Below are 26,642 nucleotides of genomic sequence, written 5' to 3'. Positions count from 1 at the left end.
TGTCAACAGTGTAGCGGTGACCGACGGACAAAGCTATTGTATTACTATTAGATAGCGTCCCATTGTGCGCCGTATTGAGATACGCGGTTATGTGTTATTGTTTAGAGGGTAGTTAACAGTTATGGTGGCTGGTGGTTGCTCTGACACGTCGTGATATTGATCCCTTCACTGAGCGAAGCTGCGATAATACTAATCACTAAAGCATGATTCTTCTCTTTCTCTTCCACCTATCAGGTTTGTTTAACAGAACCTCGGTGAGGTGTGGGGACTTAGTTCATCTTGCGGTGGATGTACCTCTGGCTACCACCATTGGGATATAGTCGTGATTGTTGTAGCAATATTGACTGAGCCAGGATAATAACAACAAACAAGCTGCACCTAATCTTTGATCAATATTCCTAAGATTGGCTTAGAAGTCGTTTAGGGGATCACGTGTCATCTAATGTGATCGACTTATTTATAAGTGACATAGGTCGATGTCCTGCTGGTAAAGATAGAACACGCCATTGTTTATCTATCGGTTGCCATGCTAGCACACTCCAGACACTCCATACAAAAATCTCGCTCTAATCGTGTGCCGCCTAACACGTATGTGCGAGAGAGACAAACTTTCCGCGCCCTCTCTTACTCCTTAACTAGCCATAATGCTTGAAATTCGTTGTTAAAACTACACAATAACAAGGCTGTTATTTACACTGTGCCGCTGTACACAGATTAACAAAATGATTACACTATATGTCATGCTGCCTTGTTTTCTAAACTTTACTTTCTCATGTCATTTCACCCGCTATACTAGTTTCCAGTACGCTATAAAGTACTCGGCAACTCGCGTCAACAGTACGTCTAAGTCTTCTAATTGAATGCAACGAGTTTCCGGGAGGCTACGTTAGTTGACCACACAACTAGAAGCGCAGTAGAAAACGTATCCGACTGACTTTCCACGTTATGTAACTGTTCTAGACCTGTGAAGTTCCGTTTTTTTAGGTAGGTATTTTATATAATATTACACATATCTATCTATTAACAATAACGATAAAAACATAAGTTTAAAAAAAGCCGACTTCAGAAAAATTACGCTCCAAAAAGAACGAACAAGAAAATAGGTACTTACGTTATATTCCTCAGAAATTCTTCCGAATAGTACCTATTAACACATGACCCTCCTTCATGCTTCGCCGTAGTCGGGTAAAAACAAACTTGAGGTGTCTATAAACATAAACGCACGCATAGTTCCTATCGGACTAAGCAGAGAAAGGAATTATATTTGCTTTGACCCCGTTGATACTTCTCAACATACTTCATTCTTCTTAATGATCGTTTTGAAGCTTTTATTTGCATAGAGAATAATATGAACTGACTAGTGAATAGGTATTTGCTAGGTAGCGTATTCCAATCAAACTCAAACTCAAAATATCTCATCTCAGTTACACATTGAATCGTAAGTTTTTGTATAAATATTGTTTTCGTCGAACTTCTTTTACGACTACAACTGTTGTTTTTCATCCTGTATATCAGGGGAAATGTACACTCCTAATGTTGTCATAGGATGGATTATTACGAAACTGCACTGTGACAAGTTATCAATACTTCGCTCATATAACAATATTAGATTTTAGATAGTAGGTACTATATAAGGGAATAATAGATGTATGTGAAAGCATATCTGAGTTGCGCGCTGGCTGGTCATTTGTAGTAGTAAATCAGCTGGCGACACTTATTGTGTCAAGCCGTCGTAATGCGATGTTAATGTCACTTTATTTGCATGCCACTGCCCGGGGATCGTATGTAATGTATGAACATGAACGAACGAAGATCTGCAGCTATTTGGATGGTTCGTTACATTTTGTTACTGTTGAAATATTTGCTAAGTAAATATGTTCACATTTGCTAAACGCCATTGAATGATCTTCGAATAATACATAGCTCGTCATGATTATTGGAACAGATGGAGCAATAAGACGTGGGAATACTAGTGAGTAGAGAGTAATGGCGACCAAAGATAAAATAATAAGTATGAAGAACTCTTCAGTGTTATGTTACACCACCTTAATGAGTTCGGTTATCGCGGGCGGTGGGTACGTTTTTCCACTCCCATTTATCCCCTTTTAGGGGTTACTTCTGGAACAAAAACTTTCTTACGATTCCCTTAAACTCAAAATATCTCCATACCAAATTTTATCTAAATCGGTTCAGTGGTTTACACGTGAAACTGTAACAGATATACAGATAGTTACTTTCGCAATTACAATATTAGTATGGATTTAAGAGGATATTATATTCATAGGTAGTTGACGTGACATGATGATTCTACGTTCATAGCCGCACACAGTTCGCTGCAAATAACTCAGCCGTCGCTAGCGGTCGCACCCGAATCACCATTTTTATCGAAAATCCAATTTTCTAGTCGCGCCCGTCCGACCGTCGGCCATTGCTAGGGCCGCTGCCGGAGATATGTTAATACATGCGGAAATGGCAAAAGAAAAAGTCATTTTACGTTCAGGATATAGAACGTTTTTTTAAAAGTAGAACTGATTGGAGTTTTGTGAGAGTTATTGATGGGCTTCCAATATAAAAATAGGTAAATGTAGGTAGACGTTTCGATCATAATCAAACAAACGTTTTAAAATTGGAATTGTGTCGACATGGCGATCAGGAAATCACGTCTTTGCTACCGTTACAATAACATATACTGTACAATGCATGATATCAATAATCATAATATACCTTTGGACACATATAATTAAGGCTATTTTTCTAGGACTTCTGGAGTTCGTTCGTGTGTCTGTATGTGTTTAGACAAGACAGTTATAGTGTGTCCGTGTGGTGAAGGAAAACGTGAGGGATTCAACATATCTAAGAAATTTTCGGAAGTATAATATGATCTAACTTGCAATTGGTCTGGTTTTCTCTACAGGTTGGAATGTCAGATAGGCAGTAAGCTTCTGTAAAATACCGCTCAAAGGTTTAAGTAAGCGGACTCTGTGAACACGGTATAGCGCTATGGAGATAGATAGACAGTTCTAGGGTGTTTGTTCGTCCCGATGTTCCCTGACGACAGCCCTGTGGTGTATCAGCGCCCGCCCGCGGGCCCTTTGCCGCTATTAAATAAAATCCGATCAAATATGAGCGCGTATGTCGAAGGTTGCTATCGATTTCGCCTCCGGCGCCTTCGCCAACGTTGTTTTATTAACAAATCCCTTAAATATTCGTGAAATAAACTTGACAACCAATATTTTTTTTCAATGGATAATTATATAATTTAATTTTTATATTAGCTGGATGTCCAATATTCCAAATAAATGTAACTTAATGTAATTATTATTCAGATACTTATAGAACAGTGTTTTATTATTGAAATAAACTTTTTAATTGTTTCAGTTGGTTCAAATATAACCATTTCCAACATACAAACAATACTTCTTTATAACTTTAGTAGGTATTACTGTACGTAGATCAAATCAAAACAGTATTCGCTAACACGTAAATTTTCACAGTCAGCAACAAGCAAGTTTATTTCCAGAATAAAATTAAACCAGTAACACAACCACAATGGGCTGTACAAAACAGACACTTGTAAGTATTTTATTTTTCAGTGGAATTGCTTTACAAGAGTGCGGCCCGCCATATATCAGGTTTTTATCTGGCGCGTGTCATCGCAACCCTCGTCGCATTGTGCGCGTCCCAACGGATTGTTAATTATCGCTATCAATGTTTTTCCCAATATAATCTACTTAATTGAAACTGCGAGATTTCGCTTCTTTATCGACTGTCATTTGCCTAAAAGGTCTCGAAAAAAGCTTTTAAAAATCCTGTTCGAAATTAAGAGGATAACAATTTATAGCAGGTAATAAAGATTTATTGGACTCGCTGCTTTTAACTTGTTTCAATTAAAGACCGGATCCAGAGTAGTGACTGAATAAATGTAGATGGATGTCCGCTTAGCGACCGGAGAGAGACCGGGATGTTTGTCGAAGTGTTGTCAAATATAAAGCTAAGCTCGGTTCATGTTTCCCTTGATTTATTAGAAAGAAAGAAAGTATTTATTATTAGAGGACGCCACATTAGAACACTAAGATGGTACCTGATGCCTATAGCACAGGTTTGAGTCTATTTTAGACACCTAGCTGAAACATATACGCATTGCGCACTTAGTTTGTAATAAGATCTTAAAACAGTTATGAAATGTATTTTTGTGCAAATAAATTTTATTATTATTGCTTTTCTATACGTACGCAGATTTTAACTGAATTTTCCTCTAGCTAGGCGTCCACTTACCTAAAATCAATTAGTTTTTTTAGTTTCCGTAAGTATGTCATACTATAAATAAGTAACCTAACAGTTAGGTTATATACTAAAGATTATTAAAATCGTCAGTGACAATGATAAATATCTACGTATCAATGCTATATATTTTAATCTCTGTTTCTGACAATTATCGTAATCGTTTGGAACTTGGCTAAGGCCCATGGAGATAGTAAAGGTACTTACATTTGCGGCAATAACACAGAATTTACATAAGTTTGATTATTGTTGAAACTTTGCAAGCGCCGGCGCCGAGCGGTATGACAATATAGTGACGTGGGGTGTTTTGTTTGTTTTAAGTAGACGCATGACAATGGTGCGTTTTGTTGGCTTATTTTTACCCGGGGGTTATATGCTATGTGACGTCACGCTAAATTCAATATGGCGCCATCTAGAGGACGTCAAAAGGGCGAAAAATGTTTTTTTCTAATGGTAGTGTGTTGGGTATCAAATGAAAGGACTTAATGTGCACATTTCAAATATGTACATATTATAAGCATTTACTAGCGGGTTTGCTTGTATTTACGCGATAATTACGTTTAATTTATAACAACTGCTCAGCTCAAGACATGCTCCGGATAGGTTCTATCTTCAGATATTGCGTAAAACTCATAATGGAAGCACGTTATCTTAAATAAGACCCCAGAATAATATAAATGAAAATGAAACTTTGCCAAATGCCAATCTGTTCTAAGAGTTTGTTAATCATCTCCTAAACATCACTATTCGGAAGAATGTCAGAGAAAATATTTCTTGTTTCATACTTTTTCAGAGCGCCTTTTTTTCCGTAGACGGGTTTTAGTTTTTCAACTTTTATTTTTATTTATTATATGAGAATGAATACTCGCCAGTGTTTTCCGTAACATTACAATACACAACTTTATAAACCTGTAAGTAGTAGCTCCTGCCAATATTTTACCTAATGCCATAAATAATATAAAGAAGTTACGTTAGTTATGAAGAAGTTAGTGACTTTTTTGGCAACGGAGAATAAGAACCGCGTATAAAATAATTTATTTAAATCGTTATTTTCAATTTGTAGTGAACCGAGTTATCACAAACTGAATTTAATTAAGTCCGTACAACGACAGCAATTGGCAATCCCGATCTGAACAACGACACAAATGGAACGAAACACCCGTTTAATAACTGAATTTATACGTCACTCAAGCACTCGTATTCGATATCGTCGCCTTATGGTTAATATCACGTAAGCGCGTTTATTTTTTATATCCAAGTAAAATTGAGACAACAAACGACCATGACCATAACTGTATGAGATCCGTCCCCCTTCCAACAGGTAATTTATTGTATTTCATGTGTATCTATCTAATAATATTTGTATTTGTAATATTAACGTGTGTATGTTTTAATGTTGTAAATGTATGTGTGTCGTAGGTTTTACCTAAATAAACTTTTTAATTATTATTAGTATTATCTAAAAGATTACCAATTCGTTCTAACTTTAAATTCCATGGGGTTTAAAAATAAAATAAAAAAAGGTTTATCAAAAATCGAAATTGGTTGAAACAATGTGGTACCAGGCAATACCCAAAATTGTACTTAAAAACCCGAATTCCGGCTATACCCCGCATTCTTCGAGAAAGTCGCCATAGAACAAAAATATCAACTCACTAAGACGAATTAGATATGTCTGGAATCTGTTGATGGAGGGGGACGTTTTAACTCATCGTCCTTTGAGCAGAATTGAAACTGATGTGTATATTGTGAGGTTTAGTTAATAAATATCACACCCAAACGCGATTATTCAAAAACTCACTTTTCACTAAGGTGTATTATCGTCGCCTTGCTTGGAAGAATGCCTCGGGATCGACTTACTATAGGTAATTTTCAACTTATTCTGACATCTAAGCAAATAAATAATAGATCAAAGTAAACATTCAAAACAAATGGTTAAGTTCGTGATCGTTATTCAGTACGATAATTAGATAAATGTTTATTCAGGTAAAGATACGTATAACTCGGCTATAAGACTTTAATACTACTTTCACAGCTCGATAATCTGCTAAGCTGTAGATACCTGAGATATGGAACATCGGGAGTCTCAACTAAAGATAACAGTCGAATAACCAAAGAATAGACACAATGGAAACAAGCTTATAACTTTGAAAGGAAGTCGAAGTTTTCTTGAGATTCCGTTCACGTAATTCAAAATGAGAATTTCTGAGAAAGACCTTTTATAATTCTTATTTAACACATTTTAACCTTAAAGAGAGCACTTATTACGTCGCAGACTCAAGCTTGAATACTTTACTATGCCCTCAGTCATTATTCTCAGGTTTAAAGTCAGCTAAAGACTGCTATTTATATTGACGCTGAGCATTTTATATTTTTATCCAAATTGCCGGAAAATTAAAACGGCGCCGCTTGCTAAAAGCCGAGCAAAATCTCGGTGAAACGCCGCAAACAAAGCATCCGACTAATGTCTTTTGAAATTAATACCAATTATGAGATGGACGGCAAGTGAAAATTCTATAAGGATATCGTTTTAATTAATTCGTTTCATGTTTTATTTCCGTCTGTTGTTACGATCAATTTCGCCGTCAATTTTCGTTCTAGGGCATTACTAGCTTTGATACAAGGACTTGTGAAAGATCAAAGGCGACAACTGGAAACTGATAAATTGGTGACGTTGAAGATAGAAATCTTTTATCTTAATTTAAGTAATAAATAAGTATCTCTAACTTGAGGGTCAATTTAGTAACCTATTTGCGACTTATATCGCACACAATATCCATTACTGTAACAACCCAAAAACGGTGTTAAATTGAAAGTTGTGATATGCTTACAAAGTTATAACTAATATTTTCTCTGCCAACTACTTAGTAGAACAATAATATTTTGGTTACATGCTTAGAAATCTCTCTACACTACGAACTACCAAATCGCTTTTTCTCGAAACTACGTTTTATTCATAAAAAAAACCTCTTTTTACATAGAAACTATACATTGATGTTATCGTACACGCGTACCTGACGTGTGTGTGACGTCTGACGCCCACACGATTAAAGACAAAAGGAAGACCGAGGGGGTGAGGTAAACCTAGCTCAGCCGCTAGTGGGGAGCGGAGAGTTGCCATTATATACGTAGCAATTCTCCCGGTTCTGTTTCCCCTCTCTTCTTAATGCCTAATACATTTATACGATCGATTCAAAGATCGATCGTTTAATAGATGGTGGACGAATTGGACGATGTGCCTCATCACACCTATAACGTTGGTCTAACGTAACTTGGTGAGGTTTGGGTACTTAATTCATCTTGTGATGGATGTACAGCTCTGACTACTCCAATTGGAATATAGTATTAACATAAAAGTCCCAAAGCGTTCCCCGTTTATATGAGCGCCTATGAAATGAATACCTTTCAAGACACGTTACAACAGTCTCTCTGCATTTACCTGAGTTCCCAACTACAGCGAAATTCTTTCCTTAGTCTAGAGTAATTGTGTGGCACAATGTTCTTACATTGTAAGTACAGGCAGGTTGCAAGCGATTTCATCGAAGCGTGTTCCGAAGTGCAATAATCTTGGCTGCGGCACGTTATCGCTTCATATCGTTTAAGGCTTTAATCTGGAGCTGTTTGCTTTCCACCACTTTGTTTAAGGAAGTGAGGGCTCCTATCGAGCGACGGGAATTACCTTCCCGCTGTCTATACAATGTTCGAGTCAATTAAGTCTTGCTACTGCTTTAGTAACTTGTTGGAGGTGATCCTTCAGTGTCGTTTACTACGAACAAGTTCTCACTACATTATACTTGACTTGTAGTTGGAAAACTCAAGGTTTTACAATTTAAGTTTATACTTTTCAAATTAGCAAAGATTCTGTGGAAGGTTAATTGCTTTTCCAGTCTAGTGACGTATCAAGATAGAAGTTGAATTGAATTATGGTGACTTGATATAATGTCGACTAATCCTTGATATGATACCGACCATCAGGTTAGGCACTAAGCAGTGTCAAATCCACAAAAAACACATGCAGCAGCGCCTATTATTAAAGTCCGTCTTCTCCCGTGTGCCTGGTTGATACCAGTAACCCTGATGGGTTAATATTGACCTGTCGTGCCTGAATAGACGCACGTAACGACTACATACTTAATTCAGTAAATTTAGTAGCTTGAACCGATTGCATAACGTGCCCTCCGGCGTATCATTTTATTTTCAGACTATCGGGTGATTAGCTTCCAATGTTCTAACAATATTTGAGATAATGCTACTGGAAATCTAAAATCTTTCAGATCGAGAGCCAACGCTCTTACTACTAGACCAGGGAACCCATAAAATCTGCCCATAAAATCAAAAAAGTGTTCTTGACCCTAGAGGAACCTAGTCGTTGGCTTGTGCGTAAAGAATTTCAGAGGTAAAATACTGTATTGAAGTTCAGAGTCTATTGTTCAGAATGTATCTGATACTGCCCCTGGCCTCATACTTTCATTTTCTAGTTGTCAGGGCAAGTGTCGCCCGTTGCCCTGACAACTAGAGACTGAAAGTATAAGGCGAGGGGCTGCCTCCGCTAGATACTTGATAATTTTGATGGACAGACAAAATTATGATGAAGTAATCATGATGTGTAGTATACATTCCGTAAATGTTAAATATATCACTTGTCGTAAAAAATCCTCAATATTGATTCATCTTTAGCAACGGAGACAACTATTCACAAATCATCCTCTTCGGACTAATTATGTCTATTGAAAACATAATTAAGACTGTTGAAATGTATCTTTGCTTTGAAGAGTGACTGAGAGAGGCAGGGTAAGTATTTACCAGGTTTAAATTACAGAGTTGATACCGTGTCGCGGGAGACAGTCTCTCACACTTCTGGAGTATACACGACGCGTGCCAAACTTCACCCGTTTAATAAATTGAAACAAACCGTAAAGACAGACTTTGACGTTTAAATGAAGGAGGTATCAAAGCGTTTTAAGTAGAAACTCGAGAGAGATCGCCCCCCTCACCACAACTTCACCATCGCAATCATTGCTCTGAAACAAAACGGATCTTCGTTTCATAATTAAATTTTGTTAAATTTCACTTCGGAATTGTTTTGGTGTTGAGGCTTCCAATGAATTCCACTGTTAATTAAACCCAGATCATTTTCGCCAACTATGCTTTTCACAGATATTGTTTGTCCATGATATTAATGATGTTCTGATATCGTTATCCTACCTCGTTAATGTAATAGGTAACTTTGTAAATTATCATAATAATGGAAAAATACTAATGAAACGTAATATTTTGAGAAGCGAAAAATATATTGAATTAGAAATAACTATCTGTATATTGACGAATATATGCGGAGAAACATTTTTATCTGATAATAATATATTTTTACTTTATATCAAAATACTTATATAACAAAACAAATCATGTAAATACACGAATGATTATATATTCGATATACCTGAAATAATTATTTTTGTTTCTTTTTTACATTTTATGATTAAATGTAGGGACAAGCTGCGTATAAAATAAAACTTAGTGTCCCACGTGCTAGTATCACCTCGGTCCCTAGGCGTATTAGTTCACATAGACGCAAAAATTATAGGGATTTGACCTTTTATATGAAATAATAGACATAGATAACACAATAGAAGAGGGTTTGGGTTTATCTCGCAATCCTAACCAAATAACTTTGACCGTTTAGGGCGTCGGAGCCCGCTATTACAGCAATTAAATTCGCTATAAACAAACATAGTTGCCGGAACAAATCTCAATTTGGGAACTATTACAATTCCAGTTCACCTTTGCGTTTCAATTACTGCCGGTCAAAATTGCGATAGTTTGGCCAAATTAGGCGGTCGAACGCTCTCTCCCGTGGCTGTATTAAACAACACTCAACTATTTGGACCTCCGACTTTGGGTAGGATGCTTTCACAATTGCCTTTTATGATATTGCTTTTAACAACTTTTATAAGTACTCAAACTTTTTATGTAAATGAGCTAAAAGAAATACAGTCGACGCCATTATAACAACATGCATAATTTCATGATAATCCGATAAGTAGTTAAAGGGTAGCAATCAAACAAACGAACTGACTATCGTATTTACGTGAAAATGAATTGATACTAAATACACGAAAAATAAGGTACACCAACTTATCAAGACATCGCATCTTGTCGACTTCTATCATATCAAATTCTCATCTGGGACAGACTCTTATCTTGCGCTCAAATTTCCTAAAAAACTCTGAACCAATCTCTACAAGACGATTTTCTTATCGCGGCACCGTCGGTATGGATATATGTACCTACTTAGACCTGAGTTTTAATCTGGATTTTTCACAGACACACTCTTCACGATCTTAGTCCCTTCTTCTCTCATACGAGTTGTGAAATCTTCCGTCCTTTTCAACCCTAATGACTGAATTACTTTAAGTCGCCAAAGGTCTCTGACATGACTATGTATAGCAGACAGGCATTTTATGAAGTTGTTTGCTTGTGTTTTTTTATAAGTTTGTAATTGACTGACCACTTAAACTACTTATTTGATTAGGAAATTGCGTAAACGAATGACCATCCAACAAAAGTTTTAATATTGATAGTTAGCTACTGACAAACAACAGCTGTTGGGTTATAGATACGGCCTAAGCCTAGGTAGGCTACAACGCCCAAAGAAACAATTTATTGGTTTATATTTGATATTCATTATCTCCGGACTAATTAAGAATGTAATACGAGAAGCGGCTCTGCTGGGCCGTGGTTTGAGTTTGTAGCCAGAATAACATCGCAAAATTATTGATAAACGCACATTTGGTTCTATTTCACTATTAATTTTAGAACACTTACTACTTTATGTTAGAGATATTTTTAGCAATATTCTGTGGAAACATGCATTTGTTATTTATAATTTCGAGCAATGTGAAGTTCATATACGACTTTTTAAATCCGAGTAGGTACTTTGGGGACTTTTCTTCTAGATTGGGAGTGAAGGAAAATCAGAACATTCAGCTTTACATCCAAAGAGATAATCCGATTACGGAATTACATCCTCTTCCAAACGATATACTGGTATCTACATGGACTGACAATCAGCTACCATACTGTTTGCAATCTATTTTTGAACTAGAAATTTCAAATACCAAAACTATTGGCTTCAATTTTGTCATTGTCAGCATAAAGATTCACGCGCTTTAGGATACTTAGTCAACTATTTTGATCGGGTCGATACGTGATGAAATAATAATAAATTAAAAACAATTACCGTATTTATTTGATATTGCCGACCTATCGAGAGTTGCTATCGAGTAGTTGCTACTGCTTGATAGTCTCGACATGGCTTTTTGCTGGCCGGCACTTTCACATTTGAACTAATACTTCCAATAAAAGTCAAAATAATGGTCGTAGATGTTTAGTGTAATAGTGAAAAACATTTAGAAGCAGCTACTCAATAAGTTGGACGTATTTTTATCTCTTGCTGGCATTTTCACACATTAGACAAAACAGAAAATAAACGTCAAAATGATTTTATTAGATGATTGGCACCATAGTAATAAATATTCAAACGGTTCTTTGTAACACGCTTATAACACTTTTTTGCCAACGGACATATTTTATTTCTTTACAAAATGTATGGGAAATCGAGATTTTTAAAATCCAATTATGACAAACTAATGGTCATATACGTTTGGAGTCATAGTAAAAAATGATCAGAGGAATCTACTCGTATACTTAGTTAGGGCATGTAGAATTAAGAAGCTTGGCTCTACATGAGATCTGGCAATATTTTACATGAAAATGTTTTTGTTGGAATATATAGCATTTTCCCCCCAGTCATTTTATAACTTTTAAAAAGCCTTCATGCGTAAAAATAAACAGGTCATCCAACTAAGGGTGGTCATCCAGAGCACCGCGCAAGTCGTGTGAATGTTTTACACACTACACGATGGGTGCTAATGTTCGCTCCACATTCCCTTTGACCTGAATAATAATCGCTTGTCCTTTGTACCGAGGTGCCACGTGGACAAACAATCACGTATTAAGTGTGTGGACTCAGTAAAATGGTCGCTTCGTGCTAGTGAAAAAATATTGAGACTGCGATGAAGCGAAATTGGAAATTAATTTTGAAGAGGGCAATGACCTGGAAGTAAGTGACCGTCAGAATGAACGGTCACTGATTCAATATTTATTTTTATAGTACTGTAAACATTTTTTGCTGTAAAATTTGGTGGGTTGACATCTATTTTAAACTACTTGCAAAAATTACTAGCTATAGATAACTATCGACATAATAGTCTCACCTCAAATTATTAAGAAGAGAAGTGACATTGATAACAAACAATAAATAAGTTGTCTTTATTCCAAAAAATCTTATTGCACTTGTTAAAAGCAAGGAAACTAAACCGTAGAGACTAAACTAAAACCGACTATCGAAGTTGGTTACAAAGACAAAGAATTCGCAAAAATACGAGCAATAGTTCAAAGCCAGGTAGTCTATAGTCCGTAAGGAAGCAGGATAATCCTGATAGTGGTGAAATATTGCGAGTCTAGTTTTAAAACTACCTCCGTTATCTGAGAACCACCTTCAAATTGTTGTCCACCTCTGGCTACGGCACGTACTCTCCCACACTTTATGTTAGGGACCGCTTTATCAGTGGCACTCAAATTTTATAATCACAACTAATTGTGAAGTTATGAAGGGACCATATTTGTCCTTTGCGGTCGTTGTTTCTGAATAAAATTTTACCTGTTTGGGGTTTCGATAGTGTAATGAAAGTTGAGTGTGGAACTAAAATGTTTTGTGAAGTTCAGAAAAGGACTCTACAACGCTGCTCTACTGCATGCAGAATGTCAAAAGACGACACTCATCATCCCTAGCCTTATCCCGTTTTAACGGAGTCCGCTCACTCAACCAGCAAATTTGGCAGGCCCTGTGTTTTAGGAAGTGACTGTATTTCTGATCTTCCAACCCGCAAAAAGAAAACCAGTAGACGTTAGGTCACCTACCTCTGAAACGCATTTCTCGGGAATGTGTATTTTCTTACGATGTTTTCATTGTATGATCAAACATGTGTGATCGAAACATGAATTCAAAAATCTATTTTAGACCCGTGCTGGATTTGAACAAGCGCCGGCCTCACAGTGTGAGAGAAGCCTTCTTCCAACTGGGCTTGGTAGCCCAGTCGGCTAGTTCACGGTTACCTACATGAAACTGCTAGTTGAAAATTGGATTTCGACATTGTAAAAGTCTATAAAATGTTCGATTTTATCTATTCACAGGACACTTTTTATCGCGCCACTATATTTTTTTCATACCCACATAAAAACACACACACTCACTCTCTCTCACACACACACACACACACACACACGCACACGCACACGCACACGCACACGCACACGCACACACACACACACACACACACGCACACACGTACACACGTACACACGTACACACGCACACTGCAAACTGTAGGTATAAATAAAATTCGCTTAGTACCTTAGCGTTATTACGGCCTCTATGTGAAACTTTGTACCCCTTAAATTAAAACTAGTACTTACACTTATGATACCTCTTGATTTGTAAAGACGACGTACTTAGTTTTACTTAATAACTGTAGCCTAGTTAAATAATAATGTAAATCTAGTTATAGCAGAGCGGAGTTTCCTATCACAAGCAAAAAATCGTTGCTTAAATGGAGCCTCCGTGCACCTGATAATGTAAAATAACTAAGATAAAGAAATAAACATTTTTTTTTTATTATTTTTTTTTTACTATAGTCCATACTCTAACACTCGCTATTGCGGTTTAAAGCTTCACATAGGTACTTAGACCGAACGTTGATAACCGAATTTTGCTAGCGACGAAAATGTGAAAATGTCGAGCGAAAAACGCTGTATGTAGGAAATACTGTTGTTATAACAAGTTCTCGATAAGAAACAAAGGAGGCGGTAATTTAGGGAATATACTTTTGTATCGGGTGCCTTGGAAAGCCGTGGAGTCCATATTTCAAGTAGTATCAGGTGATGATATATGTGGCGTCGCTCGGTGGCCGTTCGCCCGTCCCCGGCGCAGGTGCGCGCGCCGCAACAAACGGACTTTATTTATTTTACTTCACTTAAACGTACGCTTACAATAATAATCTCTTTAAATATTTGAGGATTTACAACAATTTTCTTTTCAGCCTCGACATAAACAACGCGGTTTTGTTGGCAGATTTATTTTGCGAAGGTTGAGCAGTTTATTTGTTAATGGAATTTCGTAGAAGTAGCCGTCCTTTAGGACGACTTAACGTAGGTATTTCCGCTGTATTCGTAGTATAAGGCATTTAACCAGGCAGCCCTTATACTATTAACATGAAAACAACAATATCTACCTAATTAAAATGATAAATTGTAATTATTCATACGTAGTCGTTATGCGAGCCATGTCAGGGGCCTCTGGCGGCTCAATAATAATCCTGACAAACAGAGAGGTCCCTGATCGACTTCACAACTCGCACGATTGAAGAAGTGAAGAAATCCATACTAATATTATAAATGCGAAAGTGTATTATGTGTGTGTCTGTTTGTTTGTTTGTCCGTCTTTCATGACAAAGCGAAGCGACGAATTGACGTGTTTTTTTTTAAATTGGAGATAGATGAAGTGATTTAGGCTATTATTATTACTCTCTAACGTGAAAGTTTGGTGAAAGTTTGTATAGAGCATTCCGCAATTTTCAAAGTAGAAAGCTAAAATTGGTATGCGCACTACTTGTGACTAACAAAAAATCGTGCATCATTTTTTTTCAAATCTGCCCCAACCCCTTCAGAGGGTCTAAAATTTTATGGGACTTTTCGCGGGTAAAAGCTAGTATTCTATGACAGACAGATACAACATAACATAAGCTCATGACTATATCCCAATTGGGGTAGTCAGAGGCACATCCATTGCAAGATGAACTAACTACCCACGCCTCACCGAGCTTTCTGGTAGACCGAAGATAGGTCGACCGCATCGTCGTCTGTAATGTTCGAGCCACCAGATAAATTAATAACTCATTGGTGCAAGTCTGCTACCGGGGTTCGAACCGGCGCTCCCCGTTTGAGAAGTATGCCGGTGAAACACAGGACCACAGTGACTTCAAATAAATATCAGTTTGATTAAACTATTCAACCCTAAAATCTAGCAAAGTAATTATAACAGACGTAATTGTCCTACGTTTTAAGCATGAATTTTACTCGTGAAAATAGAGGTCCATTTGTTGTACGGTGTCGTCGTAATATTCTTAATGCGCCGCTTTTAGTTTCGCCCTTATCTTAATTGGTAATGGCTTGAAATGTTTCACGTCATAAAAGTAAGCTACACGACTTTTGCTACGCTTTGTTATTTAATTTGTTCAAGATTGTAGACGAATTATGAGTGTTTGATACACCTTAATAGTGGTTGAAAAAAAAAACGAATGTAAAAAAAGTAGATTAGGAATAATCGTAACAACTTGCGCTTGTCTTGTCTATTTGTTATACGAGGTCTATGTGAAGAACAGACATGTCACAAACATAATTATGTGTTGTATATATGGGGTTGTCACGTCACGTTGTGCCACCTTATGGGATTAGCCTTTACATTTTATTACTGTCACTGTCGATTGTTCAGCTCGCGACAATAAACACATCAAAACCCCGATGCCGACCCCGCTGGCATGGTCGACTCATTCAGCGCTATCGACCCGCTAGGATCGATTAAATCTTTTAAATATATCCTCTTAGACTACACCCTGAGCCAGGGTTCGCGCTCAATTATAAGCACGGTTCAGGCCAAATTTTCTACCGGGTTAGACCCGTCAGCGCTCCCCATTGGTCCGGCCATGTAGTTAAAAATGCCATTTGCGGCAAATCTACAATAACTTACGTCAAAAAAAGTCGATTATCATAATAGTTTTAAACTTGGCCAAGGCCCAGGGTCAAGTCGTCTTGTGTTATTAATATAGAAATTAAACAATGTATTATTAAGTAATGCTCAATACTCTCAACGATTGATGAATGTGGTGGAAGCAGGAAAAGTGTACAGGATCGAAATAGATGTTATACCTACATAGAGTTTATATATGTACATCTATGTAAGCAATTTAATACTGTATTTTCATAGAGCAATAGTTTAACGTAAGAACTTATACGGTGAATGAACAAACAAACCCCAAAAACATCGTAAGAAACCAAATTAATTTAATCCAGCAAGTTTCCACATCAATATCAACGCACCGCTGTCCCCGGCGGTCATAAAGACCAACTTGTCCGCGACAGTCGATGAAGAATGGCGGCCGCTACTTTGTATTTCCATACTAAACTAACATTGCAGCACAATGACAAAGAAAACGTCCCTTTGTGAGGTAACAAAGCTTTTATTACTGAAGTAAAAAAGTGGAGTTTTGAGGTCCGCCCGCTGGGAACACCCCTGGAATCTGCCAGCCAGAGCTACTGGATGTTTAAATTTGTAATTCCACGTAGACAGAACACTTTATTAATACAAATTTGATGTAGGACTTAAAACACAGAGTTTCTGTGAATTTTAGGACGTTTTGCATCGCATTTTATTGCTCATAGGTTATTCATATTACGAGTATGTTGGGAAATGCTACAGTTTCATTTTGCTTTAAACAAATACTCGACGTTTCCACAAACGTAAGCACAGTACAACTTGTGAGCTTCATTTGTAAATTGAAAATCGCTTTATTTGTGCAGCATATTATTATGATGATACTAGAATGTTATACCTCACTATAAAGTGGTCTTTAGTGTAGAAATTGTCTGTTCCTTGGCTCCATCGCAGTAGATTATTGTACTGAGAAGCGTTATAAAGATTCAGCAGTAGCGATTAATAGGCATCTTAGAGGCGCGCAGTAGAGCCTATTAACGATGTATTATGAGATACGTGGCGCCTATTATAAGCAGTCTGTTAGTTACGTTACAAGATAACATAGCATCACGCCTGTATCCCCGACGGGGTAGGCAGAGGTGTAATTAGTTCACCCACTCCTCGCTAGCTATGTTTAGGTAATAGAGGCCATGTAATATTGCCATTAATCAGGCACAAATCCTGGTAACCACATAATCAATTCTCAATATCAATGATCCAAACTCACAAAACCGAATTTAATGGTTTATAGCTCGAGCCGGGATTCAAACCCGTGACACTGAAGATGTATGTCACGTGTTCTTTTATTAATCGATATATGTTAACTCTAGCTACAGCATATTTCGACCGAAACTTTGCTCACAACATCTGTTATGTACTAACATTCTGTCATCGTAGCGTTACTCGTATTATTCTTTTTACTAACAAAACCGTGTCTCTTAACACCTTGTAAGGAACTTTATTGAACTTTCTCCTCGGTTCTGTGTGTCTGTCTTCTACTGCAACTTGCCATTTTCTTTCCAACTAACTTGGTGGATTACTTTCTTAAGAATTTTGAAGGAATAAACTTAAAACTATCTTAGGAGTTCTTTAAAATTTAAATGCGTTCTTCAACTATTATATTGCGGTGACAGTAATAAGTTCAGAAGCACACTGCAAGAATACTCAGAAGACACTGGAATAATACGGAGAAAAAGGGTTACCTATTCTGAAAATATTACTATATAATAGTTTAGTAGTTAGTTCTTGTCATATATAAATTATTATCTAGCCATTGTATTGCACATCAGAAAACAGTCTTCCTAAACATGTATTATTTTTAATGTATGAGTTTGAAGAGAAACAAAATGCTTCTGAGGTCTTTCAAATAAAATTTCTTCAAATGAAAGAAAGAAAGATTGTTTTTGTTAAATGCTAAGTGTAAATCCTAAAAAAAATCATTTATAAATCAGCAATATAATTAAGACTTAAAACGTCTATGCCCTTGACCATAAAACACACCAAAATTGTAACTATGTTACTAACTGAATAGATATTTTTGAATTTGAACACAACTCTTGTTGATAGCATTCAGCTACATTGTTACCTCCGACCCTCGTATTTTCTCCCATCACCGCTGAGATTCGTTTCACTTTCCAACCGAATCCTGGCAATGAGAGCATTAGGGCGGGGAGGATTTCATTTGGGCCCGATAAATCTCGCGATCGGTGCAAATTGTTACCAATCGCGCGGTGACCGTGACCAAACCGATGCGTCAAGCGCGCTCGACTGAGACGACAGTTTAACGCGGCTAAGTTCAAAATCCTGTTGAAACAGGTATATGCTTTAGTATTTTAAGGATTTTGAAGAGGTAGGGTAATGTATCGGCTGTCTTAGTGTGACTTCCCATTACGGAGCATGGGTCTCCGTTTAAAAACGAAGGTGGCATGTGCTTGCTCTACCAATGTGGTATATTGGCACATTTCAGAAGAGGTTGAATACGCTTGGATTATTCTGAGAAATGTCAATTCAATGTTGTATGTATGAAAAGTTTCTTGAAGCAATAAGGCCGCCAATTATACTTATTCTTTCTCGTTTGTTTTGTATTTCCTGGATTGTGTAGTAATTATTATCACAAAAATTTATACATAAATACTTAAATGTCACTAAGTAAATGTAGTAAAATACACAAATATGAATTCTTAGAAAATGTAAATGACTGATGATAGGTATTATGAATATACATACTTATTGCGTAGTCTGTTTGTGGCGCGCTATCTCGCTATCTGTCGACCCCAAAGGAAAATTGTCGGTATTTGCAAGACTTCACACGAAACCATGACAAAATAATCGAAACATCTATTTAATTTTATCTTTTAAAGATAAACCAAGTCTACATTCAAAACAAAGTAAGCTGCCTATCACCTCGTTGCATAACAATATTCATTATCGTGATAACTAGCGCTCGCGCGCACAATATGCGAATCAATTTGCACGAGAGCTTATTATGAATTGATTTAGTGCTGCCGAGATTCAGTTACCGCTCACAGTCATGGCTGTGGTACGGTGCGAGTCATTTGTTTACCATACCTCGTTAGTAGCCACACCCACTGCTTATTGTTATATTTTAGAATGTTACATGGGATTAACGGCCTCTGTGGTCCAGTGTTTGAGCGTTGGGCTCACGATCTGGAGATTCCAAGTTCAAATGTTGGTGGGGACATATCACAATAATCAGGGTGATCATCCGATTGTCCGTAAGTAAGATGGCCCTGCGCTTCGGAGGGTATTTTAAGCAGTTGGTCCCGGCTATTCATTAAAGTAACATGTAGTCGTTACATTAGCCATGTCACGGGACCTTTAGCGTCTCAATGGTAAAGTCGGCTGTTTATACGGAACTTTCAATGCGCGAGTCGTTCTCGCATTTAACTGGTTTTTTAAAGTACAGACACACACTACTACAAATGACAAGGTGCTTACTTAGAACTACAGCATAGAAATTTAATATGACAACGGGCTGAACGGGCTATTATTTACATAATCAAAAGTTCTGTTCTTTGAACTAAGCTTGAATATCTGAAACTTTGTTAATAAGTTTTAATGACGATCACTTATATTACATTAACTTCTAAACGGGTCGGGGTCTCATAATATAAAGGGTAGGTATAATATTTATAGTAATATTAGAAATGCGAAAGTAATTCATCCTGTCACCATTGTAGACATAACATAACAAATACTTTATGGCACAAACAGGAAATACAAAACAAAACGACGTTAAACGTTTGGTATAGAGATAGTTTGAGACCTAGTAAAACATCATCCCCCCTAGCATGATCCCGTTTCGCACAGGGTCCGTTTACCTAACCTGAAGATTTGACAAGGCCGGTTTTTACTTAGAGAAGAGCATAGGTTAGCTTTTATCCCGGAAATCACCTCCTACGTGGATGGACAAAGTCGCGGGCGGAATGCTAAGGTCTAAATGATATTGTTTTGTTTAACCGACATTAAAGTGAAATGTATATAAAACTAAACTAAATACAGTTCAATTCAATTTCGCTTTATTATTCTCCTAACACAAAACGACTACAAAAGTTTAGCCTTATTTTTCACTTTGCAAACAAAATATTTCTTTTTCACAATTAAACATATAACCACAGCTTGGATCCCTCGGGCATAATAGCTTTTATGTTTAAAAGGCTGACGACAGAACTTCAAAGTGCAAAAACAAAGCGAATAAAAATAATATAAAGCGTTGTCGGCTGCTTTATGGGGTGTGCATGGCGATAAAAATTTAATTTACGCCGTCAACAAGTCGCGAGTCGCGGCGACTGGCGACCGGCGGCGGCGGCCATGCGTGATACCGAGGCTGCTTTCTACCCAACACTATTTTATTCTTGCCGTCACTTACTGTATATTTGGATAGTACCTATTTACTTATTTGACAAAAACCAACAACTAATGCCTACCAAGGGTCTTAGGCAAGTTGCAAACGATTATAACAATTGACAGTGACAGTGAAAAAAAATATGGGAGTAACATTAGGTGACATGTCAATCCTGTATATTTTTATAATTTCACTGTCGATTGTCATAACTGTCTGTAATTTGGTTAAAGCCCCTACACTTCTTACTTCCATATTAATAATGTAAAATACGTTTATAACCAGTGGTAGGATTCTCTGGTTACTCATCGTCTTCCCGCGACCTTCAGAAGGTACCCCTACTTTCCACTCTCCGGTATTTTAGATTACTCTTTACTAAGAAATCACCAGCTTAAGAAAAGTAGCAAATTGTACGGTTACTTGTTTCTCGGTATTTTATTATGATTGTAGAAAATACGACCCTCAAGTGCTATAAAACAAAATGTAACAAGGTCAATTAAGAAATCATTTATCGCTGAAAGTATAAGTAGGACTGAATATAACTCTGTATTTGTATGATAAGGACACATGTGAATTTACTCACAAGCGTGAAAATAAGTCCTAAATATGAAATTTGCTAATGCATCTCGCGGGACAAGGAGCGAGGGTATCAAGAGCGTATACAAAGTACCGTTTCAGTTTTAATGACACTTTGAGAAATTAAAAACTCCGGTCCCGTGTCACGTAAAGCCCGCGAGACGCGTTACTAATTTTTGGTACCTTAAAAAAATTGTTGTCTTGGGTTACGGCTATTTACCTCTGTCACAGAACCTCGCTGGAAGTAATCTTCTGAGTTGCGTAATTTTAACTTAATGAAACGACTCCCTTTTAAATGTACACCGCCTTTTACTTCATTATAAATGGAAATATTTAACTTTATTACCGACATTTTTAATGTCAGCTCTGTTTATATCTAAGTCTTTTCTGTTTAATGTAGCTAGATAACCGCAACGAGCCCATCACAGTTTATACTAAGTACCTTTATGAATAGTTTATAATAATTACCCTGGGCACAGTGTCTATACCTAATACTCAAGCGATACTACTATGCTCCATTGCCGGTTCGTAGTTGAACACACAGTTACGAGTGAATTTCGTAATATTCCGTTGACTTCTGTCTGTCGAAAAGGTTATCGACATCATGCAGCGTAATACAAAAAAAAAACATTAAACAGAGACAGTTCCCCACGTACGTCCCACTGCTGGGCACTGGCCTCTCAATGAACCGGAGGGGACGCTATCGTAGACCCCACTCCTACCGATAGCAATCATATTAAAGAGGACATGAACCCTAATACCAGTGTTGATCCTCTTGAGTTACCGAACAATTTCAATACGAGCTTCTCCCATGAAACACCACAAATCCTTCCATAAACTCGGATCGGACATTTATTTCGTCTATCTAGATTTACGAGGACAATCCTGTGGAGTGGTCCGTAGACACGAACTATTCTTAGTGGAGATGTAAAACTACCATAACTCAGTGATAACTGGGGGAAGTAGGTCGATCCAATCCGTTAATACAGCACAACACAACAAAGTGGCGCTAGGGGGAATGCGAAAACAACTCCGCTAGTTATAGGGTGTTCGAAGGCGCGAGGCTTAGCAATAATCTTAGCTATTAATAACCCCATAAGAAGCGACGATTGTGCGCCATGATACCTTTAAGATGAGGGAACACCTATAGTAGGTATTATCCATAAGTACTAATGTTATTAATTAGGAGGGTCGGTTTTGTATAATGGGAATGAGCCAGGAAGAGAGAGACCATCTAATATTATAAAAGCGCAAATCCATAAGGAAGGAATATATATATACATAGTTCGAAACGCAGGGACAAAAAGTGTTCAGCCTCAATAAATCGACGCTGGCGAAGTCCGGGACAGTAAGTTATACTTAAGTACCTATTCTACCCTTGCCAATAAAACAAGAAGTAACTTTATCTTTTATCCTTGTCAAACACAAAAAAAAACTTGGAAAATAGAAATATTTAAGTACAAAAACTAGATTAGGAAATTCTGATAGGCCTATGTTTGTTTGCGTAGAACCTGATTACTTTAGTTTCTAACAAAATTCGTTTAGTAGCATTAGAAATTTAATTCAATAGATAAGTAACTCCTTATTTTCTTATCCATATTTCGAAGTACAGATAAGATTTATTTTATTATAATTCCATACAAAACTGAAATTATGAATCCTGATCTGCTTTTAGTTCAAGCCGGACATAATGAACAGTATCCACAAATAATAACATTTATTACAATGGATATGTTCTCGCTACTTTTATTGGCTATGCTATTGACTATGAATTAGCTTCACTGTTGTTATTCAAGCGTGAACTACTTTACTTACATTGCATATGGACAATTTTATTACACTTGCAAATCTGTGATCTACATATCAAAGAAAAACTATCCACTGCAAGTTCTTCAGACGTAGTTTTTCAAAATGGCTGCCGTTGAAATAGTGTTTGCTATTTTGGCATTAGAGTTGCGTGAGGTTACACAACGGTCTCTAGACATCGAAAAGGATACGCGAAACGGTAATTATGTATCGTGATTTGTAACATAGGTACACAAATTAATTTATATTTAGGCGTCTTGAGGCGTGTTCCGCTTATAGTCCCGACGGCGTAGAAATCAAAGTTCCGCATTTTGCGCTTGAAAAAAAAAATGCTTCACGTCACGAAAAGACATCTTTAGAGATGATGACATCATGATGAAATACTTCTCTGTAAGCAAGCGACAGAAAAGTTGAAGTTTTTCGAACACTCTGTTACGAACACTTGCGAAAGAAATAAGAAAGTAGGCAACTCGAGAACAGTGAATCGCCCTTATCAAGCGATTGTTAAAAACTTTCTACGCACGGTTTATTTGTTTGTTCGCGGATTACGTATTGTCTTTCCCGGGACAGAAGGTTGACAGCGGACGAAAGTTTAAACGAGAAACACACTCAGGCGGAAAAAGTTCATTTGCTATTCCAAGGTACCCTTAGTAGCTTCTGTGCTGAAGAGTTAGTTTGACCTGAAAATTATGCACTTTTTAGTGCCGCGACCCAAATGGAAGACTGCCGTTCCGAGACGGCACTCGCTACAGTCTGTCAGTTACGACCATCGTAACCAGACATGATGAATGAAACATTCGGCGTTCGTTTTATCAAATAAAAATATTTGCTCAGTAATTGGGCGAGGGAAACGTTCCAAGGAAATTAAATGCATTAAAATTAGCCTTACATACGCCTACGCAAGGATCCCTCGAGACGGATGTAAGGGAAGACAAATAACAGATCTATTCCAAGCGATACTGTTTGTTCTTTTAAAATATTCAAGCGATCGAATGGAACGTTTACGTACGTAGCGAGCACTTACACGTTTAAACACGAAGCGAAAAAGGATCGAAGTTTTACAAACTATGAAAGTAGTTTATCCAAACGTGAGAGCAGTGACAGTTTAAACTACGGCCACAGAGTAGCGTGACCGCTGCACAGAAGTTCAGCCATCAACAGTAATTACTTTACACTATATTATACGAGCCACCTACACTCGACTTCACACTTACAATTTTGTCTCTACACTCAGTTGCTTAAGTATGTAGAGCTTCGTTCCCAACACTTCCCTAACTTTACAAAGTAATTCAAAAAATCTTTCTAATGCATTCTTCAATTATCTTCATATCTTGATAATAACTTATTTAAATTATATATAGGTATTGAAATATAGGACTCCCAGACAAGCTAGCAAATGAAAACTAGCAAATATAAATTATCAAATACAATTTATGTGCTATTCTATCTCATTCAAACGGTCACCCAGTGTCGTTCCATGCCTGTACTTAAAGCTAACTCAGAATGTTTAATATTCCTGTAGACGACGCCTCTTTAATTAGGGCTGTCCACATAGGCGCGACTTGACAGGAATTTTTGCTAGTTAATTTCTTTAATCTGCGATGGCTTTTGAAGTATCTTCATAGCGGTAAATTTGCCTTCATTCTAAAGCTATAATTTTTCTATAGTTATAATATCTTTCTTTCTTTATTTCAATTATATATAATATGGTTGTCTGGAAGAAATCGCTTTAAGCGATAAGGCCGCCATTTGCCATGTACTTAGTTAAGAGACTTTTTGTAATTATTTCTTTTTATTTTGGTGCAATAAAGTGTATTTGTATTGTATTGTATTGTAATATAATCTTTATTTCTTTTTATAATTTTGACTTTTCTTGACAGTTACATTAGAGGTTTGGATTCATTATAACTAGTGTTTAAACAGACTAACGTTACTTTGACAATCATTTGACGAGATCTCTTCTGTAGGATAGAAGCATATTCGAAGAACTTTCCAAATTAGAGTTTGACGCACACTCGACTGGTTTTTATATAAAGCAAAAGATAGAGCGGAACCATCCGGCTCGAATAATACGGGCAACTACTGCCAAAACAAGTAGGAACAATAGCGCCCTACGAGTCGAACAAAAGAAACAATACCAGCTTTTGTTTCGTAAACAATCCAATTAGTGTTGCGAAAAGACGGTCGGAGGGGGGAGGGACTTACAATTAAAAAAAGGATCTTTGACGAAATGAAAAAGCCGAGTGAGCTGTCGACATGAAAGACGGCATAAAAGGGCTCACTGGTAAATGGATAACATTGATTCTATCTGTCACTCGCGGTGACGCAATCTGCGGCGGGTAAAATAAATCTTCTTAAATCTTCACAACAAGCAATAAGGCTATTTAATCTTGTACATTTTGCTGTAACAAAGAACGAACAGGAATGTGAGATACAGTTTTATACGTTAAGCAAAATCGATATTTTTTACATCTATTACGCGTAAAGCTTTAATGGAACAAACGAAAAATGTTCATGCAGCGCTGTGCACTCATAGGAATTAACACGGATAGAAAACGAAGCAACGAGTTTACAGGCGTTTTCATAGTTTTCAGCTATTCATTACTTTGAAAGTCTGGCTTTACAGTCAATTCCGTGGATTCCTGAAAAACTTAGCTAATTAAACATCTCTGGGTAGAATTATTCGAGTAAACACTGGCAAGCAACGCCTGAAGGCTGTCGTAAGGCGAATCCTTCTCTCGCTCGCAAACTATACTTATTATTCGAGTTACGAAATATCAGCATTCTCTGCAACTTAAATTACCTTTCGCGAATTCATCGCTTAGTTGTATCGCGTAAAGTTTTCGTAGCGAGCGCCTCCGCATTCTTGTTCAACGATACATAAATATTTGACTCGAATATTTGTTTCAATACAATTTTTAATGGATGGCCCACTTTATGAAATTATAAAAGTTGACAGTGTTTTGATGAAAACCGTGTAGCGTGCCTCCCTCTGTTCCGCCTTCACAGTCATTTCAATTCAAGTTTCCTCTAGGGAAACCGCTTTTATAATTGGTTTAAAAACGTTTGTTTCAAGAACTAACTCTATAGTGACTACATAGCATCTAAAATATCCTAAAATGTCGTCACTAGCATCATGATCTTCACAAACTATAACTAGAATCGTAATACTTATGACATCATCATTTTCATTTTAGGCATTTTACATTGTAATGTAGGCTCAGCCGCTTTTTTCTGACCATCTTTAGCACTAATTAATAATAAATTAATAATTTCCGGCCCCTGTAATGCGTAGATACTAAATCTACAACAGGAAAAAAGTCACACAAACAACAAACTAGGTACATTGGCCCACGATCTATTCCATGTCTTAAATCGATTAAGACACGGTCACAATCATTGCCACCCCTTCCTTTCATCGTTTTGTAATTCTATGCTTTGTTTACATTCGTTGATTCTAATTGAAATAAAGCAGGAAGCGAACGTTATTGTTGCCCTGTTTTGTTTCCTATAACTTGTTAAGCGGAAGTGCCGCGAGACAGCCCCGTGTAAATTAATAATCGTCGCCGCCTAAAGTCTTAGAGGTAATGATGACGCATCGCCACTCAGCCGCGGGTTGATTAATTAAGGGCCCGCTATTTGTGTTGGTCCCAGCCTTAGAGCTATCAGCCATTTTATTTTAATGGAATAATTATTCCCGAGCACATATCAATTTATTAATGCCGACAGTAATTTTACCTTAATTAA

This window comes from Pectinophora gossypiella, chromosome 24, assembly GCF_024362695.1.
Source record: "Pectinophora gossypiella chromosome 24, ilPecGoss1.1, whole genome shotgun sequence".
Classification (NCBI taxonomy): Eukaryota; Metazoa; Arthropoda; class Insecta; order Lepidoptera; family Gelechiidae; genus Pectinophora; species Pectinophora gossypiella.
This window is presented reverse-complemented; position numbering follows the sequence as displayed.